This window comes from Chiloscyllium plagiosum, chromosome 9 (genome assembly GCF_004010195.1).
Source record: "Chiloscyllium plagiosum isolate BGI_BamShark_2017 chromosome 9, ASM401019v2, whole genome shotgun sequence".
Classification (NCBI taxonomy): domain Eukaryota; kingdom Metazoa; phylum Chordata; class Chondrichthyes; order Orectolobiformes; family Hemiscylliidae; genus Chiloscyllium; species Chiloscyllium plagiosum.
The window spans coordinates 34408100-34420469 of NC_057718.1; the positions used below are offsets into that span (position 1 = coordinate 34408100).

Sequence of the window (12370 nt, forward strand, 5' to 3'; positions counted from 1 at the left end):
AGCTACCTTGCAAGTGATACTGGCGAGTTATTATATAGGTGTTACCTTTCTGATTGTTGCATGTGTTTCTAAAGGCTTTGGCTTGAAAGGCTTTGTCTACATATTACAGAAATTTCCTTGGAAATTCCTGATGTGCAAGTTGCAAAGTCATTTCACCAACTTGCCGATAGAGCTACCGACAAATTGTAGCAGGCATTAATTTCAACACAGACTTTTGCAATTTATTGTTTTATTTCTTTTGAATGTCAGTCATAAAACATTAAGAAAACGCTCCTTCAACAGGGTGATGCTGAGTAATACTGAGCTAAATCTCCAAAGTTGTATTCCTGCTTAGATTTGCTTGATGAGAAGATCTCATCTGAAAGAGAAATACGGCATTAAAATTGGTTTCAGCATCCATGGGGTCAGATGATAATAAAAAGAAGTTAGCCTGGGTTCGTATTCTTAATCACTATCCTGTGACCTGCACCAGAAAGTACTTATCCACAGTGAGCCAATACCTCTATCGGGTATAACTGAAATGGCTCCCATTGTCAAGTGGTGTGCTGACACACAAGGGTCAAATCCCTCTGTGCATTTGAACTGACGCATTAAGAGTGTGTTAATGTAAAGTAATTTCGTTCATTGACTTTAGCAGATCTTTGAGTAAATTTTCCCACGCTCCTAAAATTCGTCTCAGACCTAAACCAGCTTAGCACACACGGTAACACACATTCCCAGCATTAAGGGTTTTTGGTTTGGTAAATGCAAATTAAAAGTTGGATTTACTTGTGCTTGCATTGTAGTCTACATCACATTGACAATACTTACTATGTAGCCTAAATCATGTTAACAATACTTACTCTAAAAGGTGACATTAAGAAATTGAAGATAGCTGGCAACTGCTGAGCGTGGAGCACAGAGGGAGATAATAATAGGAACAACTTAAATGCTTGGGTGGACAAGTGCAAAATGAATACACAATACTTCTGGAGAGATGTTAAATGAGAAGTAGAAGAGCTGGGAAAAGGAGAAAGCTCATCAAAACCCACTATTACTAAAGTTGTTCTGTCAATTGTAAACAGAGACTGATTTGGAGCTCATTGAAGAGCAATATGCTTGGAATTTATACAGTGACAGAAGCAGTGTTTCACTCCTCTGCCAAAGACAGACATAGAATGATGCCTTCAAATTGAAGGTGCTTTCAATTAGGCTTATATCAACATCAGTTTTCCAATGTATTCGGAAATGGTAAAAACCCAAACCAAGTAAAACCAATGGGATCTGACAGTGTTGTGTTATAATGTTAGGATAAAACTGGTAAAACAACTGTAGACACAGGGAGAGGAGGGTTTGGTTAATACTTCAAATCCTGACTCTGTTCTCTGGGTTGGTCATTGACCTGAGTGTCGGTCCCACTGCCCTCTCCCCAAGGACACTGTCTGACCTTCTGAAAGTTTTCAGCTTTTCTTTTCTCACTTAATGCTCTGTCTTTTTTGAGTTCACTGTTCTCCCATTCTACCCTGAATCTCACCCTCCTTTTGAAAAGTGGTAACAAGAAGGGCTAATTTATAATCTTGTTGTGTGAGGTGCTTCGGAGAAAAAATAAGTGACTATCACATGATAGAATTCTTCATTGGGATAGAAAATGAAGTAATCCAATCTGAAAGTGGGATCCTAAACCTAAACAAGGGAAACTATGAAGGTATGATAGGATGAGTGGCTGTAACAGAAATGGTAACTTTGTTAAAAAAGCAAGACAGTGGCCAAGCAAAGATTAATATTTTAGAAATGAATGCATATGTTGCAGCAACTATCAATTCATTTTGGGTCAAAGAACACAACAGGAGAAGTGTGCCTATCATGGTTAACGAAACAAGTTAAGTAAAGAACTAGATGCAAAGAGAAATCATGGAAAGTTGTTGGACAAGATGGCAGCCCTAGGGACAATGAGCAAAGGACAATTAAGCCAAAGGAGGACAAAGAGGTTCATTAACAGGGTAAAGCATGAGAATAAACTTGCAAGGAAAATAAACTTAGACTTTAAGAACTTCTGTACATGTGTAAAAAGAAAAGATTAGTGAAGACAAATGTAAGGTCCTCCAGTCTGAAATGGTAGAACTGATAATGGAAAACAAAGAAATAGTGGTGCAATTAGTACTATCTTCACAAACATTAAAAAATGCCCAGCAATGCCAGGGAAGCAAGAGTCTATTGGGAAAGTAGAATTGAAAGAGATTAACATTAATAAAAAAAATGTTCTGAAGAGATATATGGAACTGTAATTAATGAATCCCTTGGACCTGATAATCTATACTCCAAGGTACTAAATGAGGTGACCGTGGAAATAGATGGGCGCATTACTTGTCGTCTTCTAAGTTTTGCTGATTCCGGAACAGTCCCTGATTTGGAGGATGGCAAATGCAACCCCAGTATTTTAAAAGGGATAGAGGGAGAACTCAAGGAATTACTGACCCATTAGCCAAAAATCAGGAGTAGGGAAAATGCTTGAATATATAATAAATAATGTGATAACAGGACACTTAGAAAATACAAAAGGGTCTCATACAAAGCAAATATGGACTTATGAAATAAATTGATGGAATGTTTTGAGCATGTAACTGGTTAAACAATAAGGGAGCCCCAGTCTGTGTAATATATATGGGCCTTCAGAAAGCTTTAGGTAAAGTCCTATGAGAGGTTATTGTACAAAGTCAAAGCATATGGGATTGATGGTAAGAAACTCAAGTTGATCAAGAAATGTTCATCAGAAAGGAAACAGAAAGTAGGAATAAATGGGTTTCTTTCACAGTGAAAAGCAGTACCAAATGGGATACTCTTGAATCCTCTTGGGAGCCCTCTTGTAGTAAAGATCAACATAGTATTTGTTTTTCTAGCTGTTTACTGCACCTGCATGCTTGCTTTCAGTGACTGGGGAAGAAGAACATTCAGGTGATCTTATTGAAATGTATGAAATTCGGGCAGGGCTGGACAGACTAAATGCAGGGATAATGTTTCCCCGGCCAGTTCCAGAACAATGGGTCATGGTTTCAAGATAAAGGGTAGGCCATTTTGAACTGAGATGTGGGGACATTTCCTCAGAGTTTGGTGAACCAATGGAATTCTCTAACAAAGGCAGCTGTGTAGGCCAAATCACTACACAGATTAAAGAACGAGATAGATGGATTTCTAGGTGTCGAGGCGTATGGAGAGAGACTGGAAAAATGGCATTGAGATAAATGATCAGCCATGATCATGTTGACTGGTTGAACAGACCTAATAGGCCAATGGTCTGTCCTTACTCTTAATTTCCATGTTCCTGTATTCCTAAATGTGGGAAATTTCTGTATTTTATCTGATATTATTTTGGAACATCTAGAGTTAAAATAGGAGCTATCATTCCTTACTAAACATCAAAGTAGACACTGCAATCAGGTCAGCTACAGGAATACAGCTCACATCAATCGATCTGATAATTAAATAGCTAAGGAGAGTTTTGTTTTCAGAAGCAGCTCAAAATCTACATTATTTAAGGCCTAGGTCAGGATGACACCCAGATAACAAGGATAAATTCCTTTTAGTGTACCAGACAATAATCCTTCACAATGTGCTATTAGACATTGGTAATACAGCGTATCCTTGGTACATCAGAAATTATATAAGAATTTGGATTTTTCCTGGAAATTTTAGCTCAGTTCAATTCCTGAAATTGGTGCTGGGACTTTATAGGTCAACACAGAATGCATGCACAGAGAATTGCATCACTATGTGTACAAAATCTCTTTCATCCAAAAGTTTAATTATATAATATACAATGTAATAAATATATTTTGAAAATGGATATTTTACAACTTATGGCCTACTTCTGGACATTAAGCTTGTTTGACTAGATTCTTGTTGTCTCTATCTATTTTTACGATAACATTTGACTTTTTTACGACATGTTCTTTTCAGGCAATGGCAGGAATGGATTGTGTGAATGATTATGGTCAGTTGTCAATCTTTCTCAGCTACACCAATGTAAATGATCTTGTTTGGTTTGTTGTACTAATTTTCAATCATCTTTATTATTTTACCTGTGTGTGTTAAATTGAATGCCACAAACCTTTGGATTAATTTTCAAGTTCTAGAGCACAAATCTTCAATACCATTGCCAGAATGTTCTCTGGATCCTAGCCTTTTTAGTATCTAATGCCTTCAATATTTAGAGATGCCGGTGTTGGACTGGGGTGTACAAAGTTAAAAATCACACAACACCAGGTTATAGTCCAACAGATTTAATTGGAAGCGCTGCTCCTTCATCAGATGGTTGTGCAATCAGGTATAACCACCTGGTGAAGGAGCAGCATTCTGAAAGCTAGTGCTTCCAATTAAACCTTTTGGACTATAACCTGGTGTTGTGTGATTTTTAACTTAATGCCTTCAACAATGTCTTGAAATCATGTGGAGTGAATCAAGTTGGCTAAGGACTGGCATCTATGATGCTGTGAACCTCTGGAGGAGACTGAATTGGCCTTTGATAGGACAACCCAAAAGGCAGACTGTTATTTAAGTGGTAGAGAGATTCCAATAAAGTACAGTGCAGCTGGATCTGGATATTCTTGTGCATGAAATACAAAACATGCAGGTGGAGCAAGCAATTAAAGAGGCAAATGATATTTTATCCTTTATTGCTAGGGGCTGGAATTTTTTAAAAAAGAGAAGTCTTTAGTACAATTGTCCAGGGTATTTGGTGAGGCCTTGCCTGAATCACAGTACATCGTTTTTGTCCCCATATTTCAAAATGGATATGCTGCCATTTTAAAACATCACTCCAAAGGTAGCAGATTTACACAATACTGAAGTTTACGTAGGGAAGATCATTAATGAAGAGAAGTCACCTGCACATTTTAGTCAGAGGAGACATGTGATTTCAGGAGACAAAATGCCCCTGTTTGATCACATTTTATTTCTCTTTGAATCAAATTTTATGCCTTGAATAATTGCATTTATATACGTAGATGTCATATCATGAGAAAGTAAAACAATTCAACACTATTCACTCTGATGTACCAGACAAAGAAATAGCTTTCAGTGTTCATTCTGTTAACACTTTATTTCCCACAGTAACTAGCACCTCATACAATTTGCCACTTATACTAATCTATAGTACTGGGTAAGGGCTGTTTGAGATTGTTGTTACCATTTCATCTCTCTGTTAGCTTTGTCTTGGGCCTATCTAGCAATTAACATTAGAGGCTACACCTCTGCAGAGTATTTAGGAAGGAGGCATTGTTCTTAGATAATAAGAACATTTATTGCGTGATAGCAATAACCAGTCACCACCACCATGGGAGCTGGGTGGGGGCAGAGTGCTGGAGCATGTGGAGCATGGTAATGATCAGGACTAAACTCAAAGTCCTGACAGCATGACAGCAACAAATATATATGTTCAGGAATAATCACTTAGACCATATGAAGTTGATATTTGTTGAAAACTAGAGTGGAAAGTCAGTGGCAAAAATTTGACGGAGTTTAAATGTAGGAAAGCGTGAGGTCATGCACTTTTAGAGAAAGAATCAAAGGCAGACCGGGACGGGAGAGAGAGACTCCTAAAAAGTGCAGTGCAGAGGGATCTGGTGTTCTGGTGCACAAAACAGAAAAGGCTAACATGCAGATGCAGCAAATAACTAAGACACAAAATGGAATGTTAGCCTTTATTGCCAAGGAAGCAGAGTTTAAAAATTGGGAAGTCTTGTTATAACTGTTGAGGGTGTTGGTGAGACCACACCTGAGAGTACTGTACACAGTTTTGGTCCATGTTTTAAGCAAGGATTTATTGGCCCTGGAGATTGTTCAAAAGAGATTCATTAGGGTAATTCCTGGGATGAAGGGGTTGACTTACCAAGAATGGTGAAACAAATTACACCTTTATTCATTTGGCTTATAAGAATAAGATGTGATTTAAGAAAACATACATGCTTTGGAGAGGGCTGACAGGGTAGATGATAAGATTTTTCTACTTACAGAGGAATCTTGAACTAGAGGACATAGTCACAAAATAAGAGGTCACTAATTCAACAATTAGATGCAAAGAAATGTCTCTCCCCAGAGGGTAGTTAATGTCTGGGGTTCTCTACTTCAGAGAATTGTGGAGGCTTGATCACTGAAGGTATTAAGTGGAGGTAGATAGATACTTGAAATATTGAGCTGATGGCTATGCTGATCCAAATGAAAGAGAAGTTGAGGCCTGGGGCAGATCAGTTTTGATCTTATGGAATGGCAGGGTAGGCCTGAGGGACAAAAGTCATACTTCTGCTTGTTATGTTTTTATGTAGAACATGTTGGGAAGATGGCTAACATATTGCTGTATGGCACAATATCACTCTCACTCCTAAAGTGTGCACCAGCAGCCTCGCAGCAAGCTCACTGCAATGAAGTGGCAATGTCTCAAGGTGCAATGTGAGTAATCCACAATCACGGCAAGGGAGGCTAACATTACTCAGGGGATCTGGTGCAGAAATTAACAGCATCATCCCAATCTCAATCCAGTGGTTTGTGTGCAGTCAGTCAGTCATCGGCTGCTTTGGGCAGTTATGGTCAGAGAATCCACCACAGTCTGGGAGGTGGACCATGGTTAGTCTGGCAGGTCGCGTGCACCCAGTCAGGGGATTCTCGGTAAGTCAGTCAATCGGGGAGCTGCACACAGTTCATTCAGGACAGCCGGGACTATCTGTCGATGTCAGTCAAAGGGATTTGTCATGGTCAATCCTGAAGGGAGTAGGGTGACAATTAAAGGGGGGAGGTGGGATTATCAGGGGACACTGCTGTATGCAGGCAGTTGATGAATTCAGTGCCTGGAATTGGAGGCAGCAACTGGGAGGCAAAGGGAGAAGTCACACGATACCAGGTTATAGTCCAACAGGTTGATTTGAAATCACACAAGCTTTTGAAGCGTAGCCTCTTCGTCAGGTACAGGTATGGGATTTCAAATAAACTTGTTGGTCTATAAAGTGGTGCTATGTGACTTCTGGCTTTGTCCACCCTAGTCTAACACCAGCATCTCTACTTCATGGAATGCAAAGGGGACAAGGATAATGAAGACGGGAAATTTGAATCAAGATGGAGAGGCAATAGTGAACACATGGACATGGGATTCTATAGCAGGGGATGTAATTGGCAGTGGAGAAAGTGAGGACTGCTGATGCTGGAGATCAGAGCTGAAAAATGTGTTGCTGGAAAAGCGCAGCAGGTCAGGCAGCATCAAAGGAGCAGGAGAATCGATGTTTCGGGCATAAGCCCTTTTTCAGGAAATCTCTTGCTCGATTCTCCTGCTCCTTTGATGCTGCCTGACCTGCTGCGCTTTTCCAGCAACACATTTTTCAGCTCAGATGTAATTGGCAGTCACTACTAACATGGCCTCAAATTGGGGGTGGGGGTTGATGGGGGTGGGAAGTGGGGAAGGTGCTGGAGAATGTGGAGATTGATAATGAACAGGACTAAATGCAGGAAGTAAAAATGACAGCTGAATAATGTAATTCCAGTTGATGTAGCTGAATTCATCAGAGGGAAAGGATTCCAATTCCATGAATGTACAAGGTCTGTGATCATTGATACCACATCTTAGAAGTCTGCACCAGGTACACTGGCCGCTGCCATGATACCGATGTGACATCTCATGTTCCTGCTGCATTTCAAGGACCAGATGTCTTACAAGGATGGTTATGAGGAATCAAGGGCTACCAACTCCAACTGTAGCTGATGTGTCCATTATGCAATCCCAGACTAAGATAGAGTTTATGTGCAAGGTAATTCATTCTTCAAGCAGGACCATGGCAGAGGAGACCACGGGTCTTCTGAAGGTAAGGTTCCACTGCTTAGATCTGTTTAGCGAGGGGAGATGGGATGGGAAGGTTCTGTTATACACACTGGACACAATAAGCTGTATAATCCTTGAGTACGAGGATTTGAACAATTGAAGCAGGCAAAGAGAAGGTGTGATGGATACTAAAGTGCTGGGAGAAGGGGATCCCACTATCCCTGTCAACGTTTTGTGTGGAAAAGGTTGCCCCTCAGGTCTCTTTTAAATCTTTCTCCTCTTATCTTAAAAATATGCCCTGTAGTCTTGAACTCACCTACACTAGGAAAAAGACCTTTGAAATTCACTTTAACTATGTCCCTTATGATTTTCTAAACCTCTGTAAGGTCACCCCTCAATCTCCTTTGCTCCAGTAAAAAACACAGTATGGCTTAGTGCTTAATCTGTGATAGATGGATGAATGTGCATTTACGTGTAAGGTAAGGTATCAGTTGTAGACCTGGGGTTTGCTGTCCCACTGCATGCATGTGAAGGGCCATTTTTGTTTGCCAATGACTAGTGCACAACTGGGATTGAAAGATGGTGCCAATGTCAGGGATGCTGGGATATCGAGGTAGTCGTGAATACCAAAGTGATGACTTTGGCGAGCGGGAGAGTATGGCAGGTAGGCTGCCATTTGGTTGTGGTGCCTAGTTAATGAACTGATTTCGGGACAACAGCATAAGAAATCTCACCAGAGTGAAACCATCCATGACACTTGACTGGTCTCCAGTCAGATTCAGCCCCTTGGCTCCACCCTCAAACAGTGGATTGAGCTAATGTGAGATGAACATTAACACCTTCAGAATCATCAAATAATACTTTTCACAAGGAATTTGATAAATACTTGATGGGGGGACATGGACTAAGTGAAAAGAGCAGGAGAGTGGAATGAATTGGGTAATGTGTTCAAAAGGCCAAATGGACTTCTTCTTTACTCTGTCATTCTGTCATTCTCCACTCACTTTAAACATACCAAGCAAACAACCCTTGTGAGTCTTGTTGCATCAATGACCATTGATTTGTATCTGTTCACCTGCTTTCACAGTTATCTTTCACATTTGCTTTTTGTGTCATTCAAGTTAAACATATTTGTCCATAACTCCACTATTCACATGAATTTCCACTTATGTGCAAGCTGAAGCTGATGTCCTCTGAAGCCCGTAGTACTAGCTGGCTATTCATGGTTTCATTTCTGTATTGTACAAGAGTTGTCACTTCCCTCATATTGTTGATTAAATTTGCAGATGTTTGTCATGCATGCTTTCTGCTGTCTGTGCAAGGCCTCCATTTCCTCTAGAAATTGCACAGCCCATGAATACGTTAGCTCAGGCTGCTATTTATATCTCTTAAAGCATTGCTTAGTTAAATGTTTCACATTCTTACAGGTATTTTTGGGATTGGCTACAGTTGTACCTTATTTTTAGAAGACCCTAATATATCTAAGCTTCCAACAGATGTGGAGAGTGAAGCTATGTTTTGCAGTTCAAAAAAAAACTCACATGCGTTAACTCCATTGAAGACCACTTTGGAAATTAAGAAGAATTTTACCCCTGAATTATTTAAATTCAAATAAATCCCTCACAATTCACTTTTCTTTGTGAACCATTATTTCTGTGGTTGGATATGTACAGGCAAGTTGGGAATAGAAATAGGCCTATTGAACCCTCTTGTCTACTCTGCCATTCAGTAAGATCATGGCTGTTCTGATTATTCTACATTGCTGCCTACCCCAATATCCTTTCACTCCTTTTTGTATTAAGGATCTATCAACCTCTGCCCGAAAAATACTCAAAGCCATCAACTTCCAACAACTCACGAATTTCTGAGAGAAAGATGTTTCTTTATCGCTGTGTTAAACGGGCAATCCCTTATTTTTATACAGTGACCCCTAGTTATAGATTCTTACACAAAAAAAAACATCCTTTCCATATTCACCCTGTCAAGATTCTTCAGGATCGTATTTGTTTCAAACAAGTCACCTCTTTCTCTTCTCAACTCCAACAGACACATTTCTAGGCTGTCCAACCTTTCTTCACAAGGCAACTCATCTATTTTAGGTATTCATCCAGTTAACGTTCTCTGAAAAGTTTCAAATGCACTTTCAGCCTTCCTTTAATAAGGAGACTAATACTGTACAGACATGGTCTCACCAATGCCCTGTATAACTGAAGTGTACACTCCCTACTTTTGTTATCAACTCCGTTCACAGTAAACAATAATGCTCTATTAGCTTTCCTAATTATTTGCTGTACCTGCATACTAACCTTCTGTGATTTGTACATGAGGACAAACAACTCCCTTGGTGTCTTCAAGCTCTGCAACCTCTCGCTATGTAGACACATGCTTCTTTTTTAATCATCCTGCCAAAATGAACTATTTCACATTTTCCACATCTTTGTCCAGTCCCTTAATCTATTTATATCCCTTTGTAGTCTCCATATGTCCTTTCACAACTTACTTCCCTACATACCTTTGTGTCATCAACAAAATTAGCAATCATACCTGTCATCCTTTCATCCAGGTCATTTACGTAAACTACAAACTGACATGGATTTGCAAGCTTAATTCAACATTTTAGGCTGGATTTTGACTCTGGGTTGAGGAATCCTACCACTTCTCCTTTCTCTCCCTCTCATCCTCTCGAGAGCATGACATTCCAGGGAGAATGCAGTACAATTAAAATGCAGGGCAGTGTTCATGCTCTGATGTTCCTGAACTCAGTGTTGCAACCTGAAGACTGTTGGGATTCGTCACGCTCCTATGCTAACATTTTTATCCTAATCCTGCTGCAGTGTTCCAGTGAAACCTCATTGCAAACTGCTCCAGTCTTGGTCTCTCTGTCTCTCTCTCTCTGTCTCTCTCTGTCTCTGTCTCTGTCTCTCTCTCTCTGTCTCTCTCTCTCTGTCTCTCTCTGTCTCTGTCTCATTTTCTAGTGAAGCATGTTACAACCTTCAGGATTCAGCGTTTGAGCTCTCAACAACTTCAGATCATGAACACTGTCCTCCATTTTGATGGCACTGCCCTATCCAATGTCTTGATGGCATTTATTTACTCTCACAACGAACCTATTTTAGATTACTTACTCCAGTCCCACCTGCTAGTGAGCTTGAAGACCAGCAAACTGAAGGTGAGAGGCTTCCAGATATCCTTTTGCTTTTAAAATCACATTGGGATCCAGGGTATGCCATGTACATTCCTGCATATGGGCCTGCGCTGTTGGTGTTTAAAATTCCAGCCTGTGGGACAAGATGCGATTGACTAATTATGAACCTTGGCATTGTTACTTGGAATAAGGGCCTGAAGAAGGGCCTGTGCCCGAAACGTCGAATCTCCTGTTCCCTGGATGCTGCCTGACCTGCTGTGCTGTTCCAGCAATAAAGTTTCAACTACTTGGAATAATAGTCAACCACTGAATAGATATTACAGATTTTGTTCTAACCTGGCATCTACAGCCCTTGGATAGTATCGTGGAGCTGTCTGATCATTTGTGGGCACAAAGAGCACCATTATTTCTTCACTGGCTAACTCAGTACAGCCTAACATTAAACCTGAGCCTTGCTGAATCATTACTTGACAGTCACCAGATTAGCTTTTGTGATAAAATTAGGGATAAAACTGGAATATACAAAACAAAATTAGGAGAAAGTGAGGCCTGCAGATGCTGGAGATCAGTGTTGAAGAAAAGTTGAAGTTCTAAATTGGAGAAAGGCCAATTTTGACATTATTAGGCAAGAAAGGGTGGCACGGTGGCTCAGTGGTTAGCACTGCTGCCTCACAGCACCAGGGTCCCAGGTTTGATTCCAACCTCGGGGCGACTGTCTGTGTGGAGTTTGCACATTCTCCCCGTGTCTGCGTGGGTTTCCTCTGGGTGCTCCAGTTTCCTCCCACAGGTCCAAAGATGTGCAGGTCAGGTGAATTGGCTATGCTAAATTGCTCATAGTGTTAGGTGCATTAGCCAAAGGGAAATGGGACTGGGTGGGTTACTCTTCGGAGGGTCGGTGTGGACTTGTTAGGTTAAAGGGCCTGTTTCCACACTGCAGGGAATCGAATCTAATCTAATCTAATAACTTTCAAAAGCTGATTGGGTGCAGATGTTTCCAGGTAAAGGGACGGCTGGAAAATGGGAAGCCTTCAGATATGAGATAACGAGAATCCAGAGAAAGTATATTCCTGTCAGGGTGAAAAAAAAAGGCTGGTAGGCGTAGGGAATGCTGGATGATGAAAGAAATTGAGGTTTTGGTTAAGAAAAAGAAGGAAGCTTATGTCAGATATAGACAGGATAGATCGAGTGAATGCTTTGAAAAGTATAAAGGCAGTAGGAATATACTTAAGAGAGAAATCTGGAGGGCAGAAAGGGGACATGACATAGCTTTGGCAAATAGAATTAAGGAGAATCCAAAGGGTTTTTACAAATGGATTAAGGACAAAAGGGTAACTAGGGAGAGAATAGGGCCCCTCAAAGATCAGCAAGGCAGCCTTTGTGTGGAGCCACAGGAGATGGAGCAGCTGCTAAAGGAATATGTTGCATCAGTATTTACTGTGGAAAAGGAT

General features: G+C 40.5%; 1 long non-coding RNA gene across 1 annotated transcript in view; it reads right to left on the reverse strand.

The window, feature by feature from the left end:
* Window positions 1–286: 286 nt before the first annotated feature.
* LOC122552762 overlaps window positions 287–12370 on the reverse strand; it is a 45287-nt gene continuing 33203 nt past the window's right edge. Inside the window, exon 3 of the long non-coding RNA XR_006312484.1 lies at window positions 287–358. This is a non-coding gene — a long non-coding RNA (uncharacterized LOC122552762). The remainder of the gene's footprint in view (window positions 359–12370) is intronic.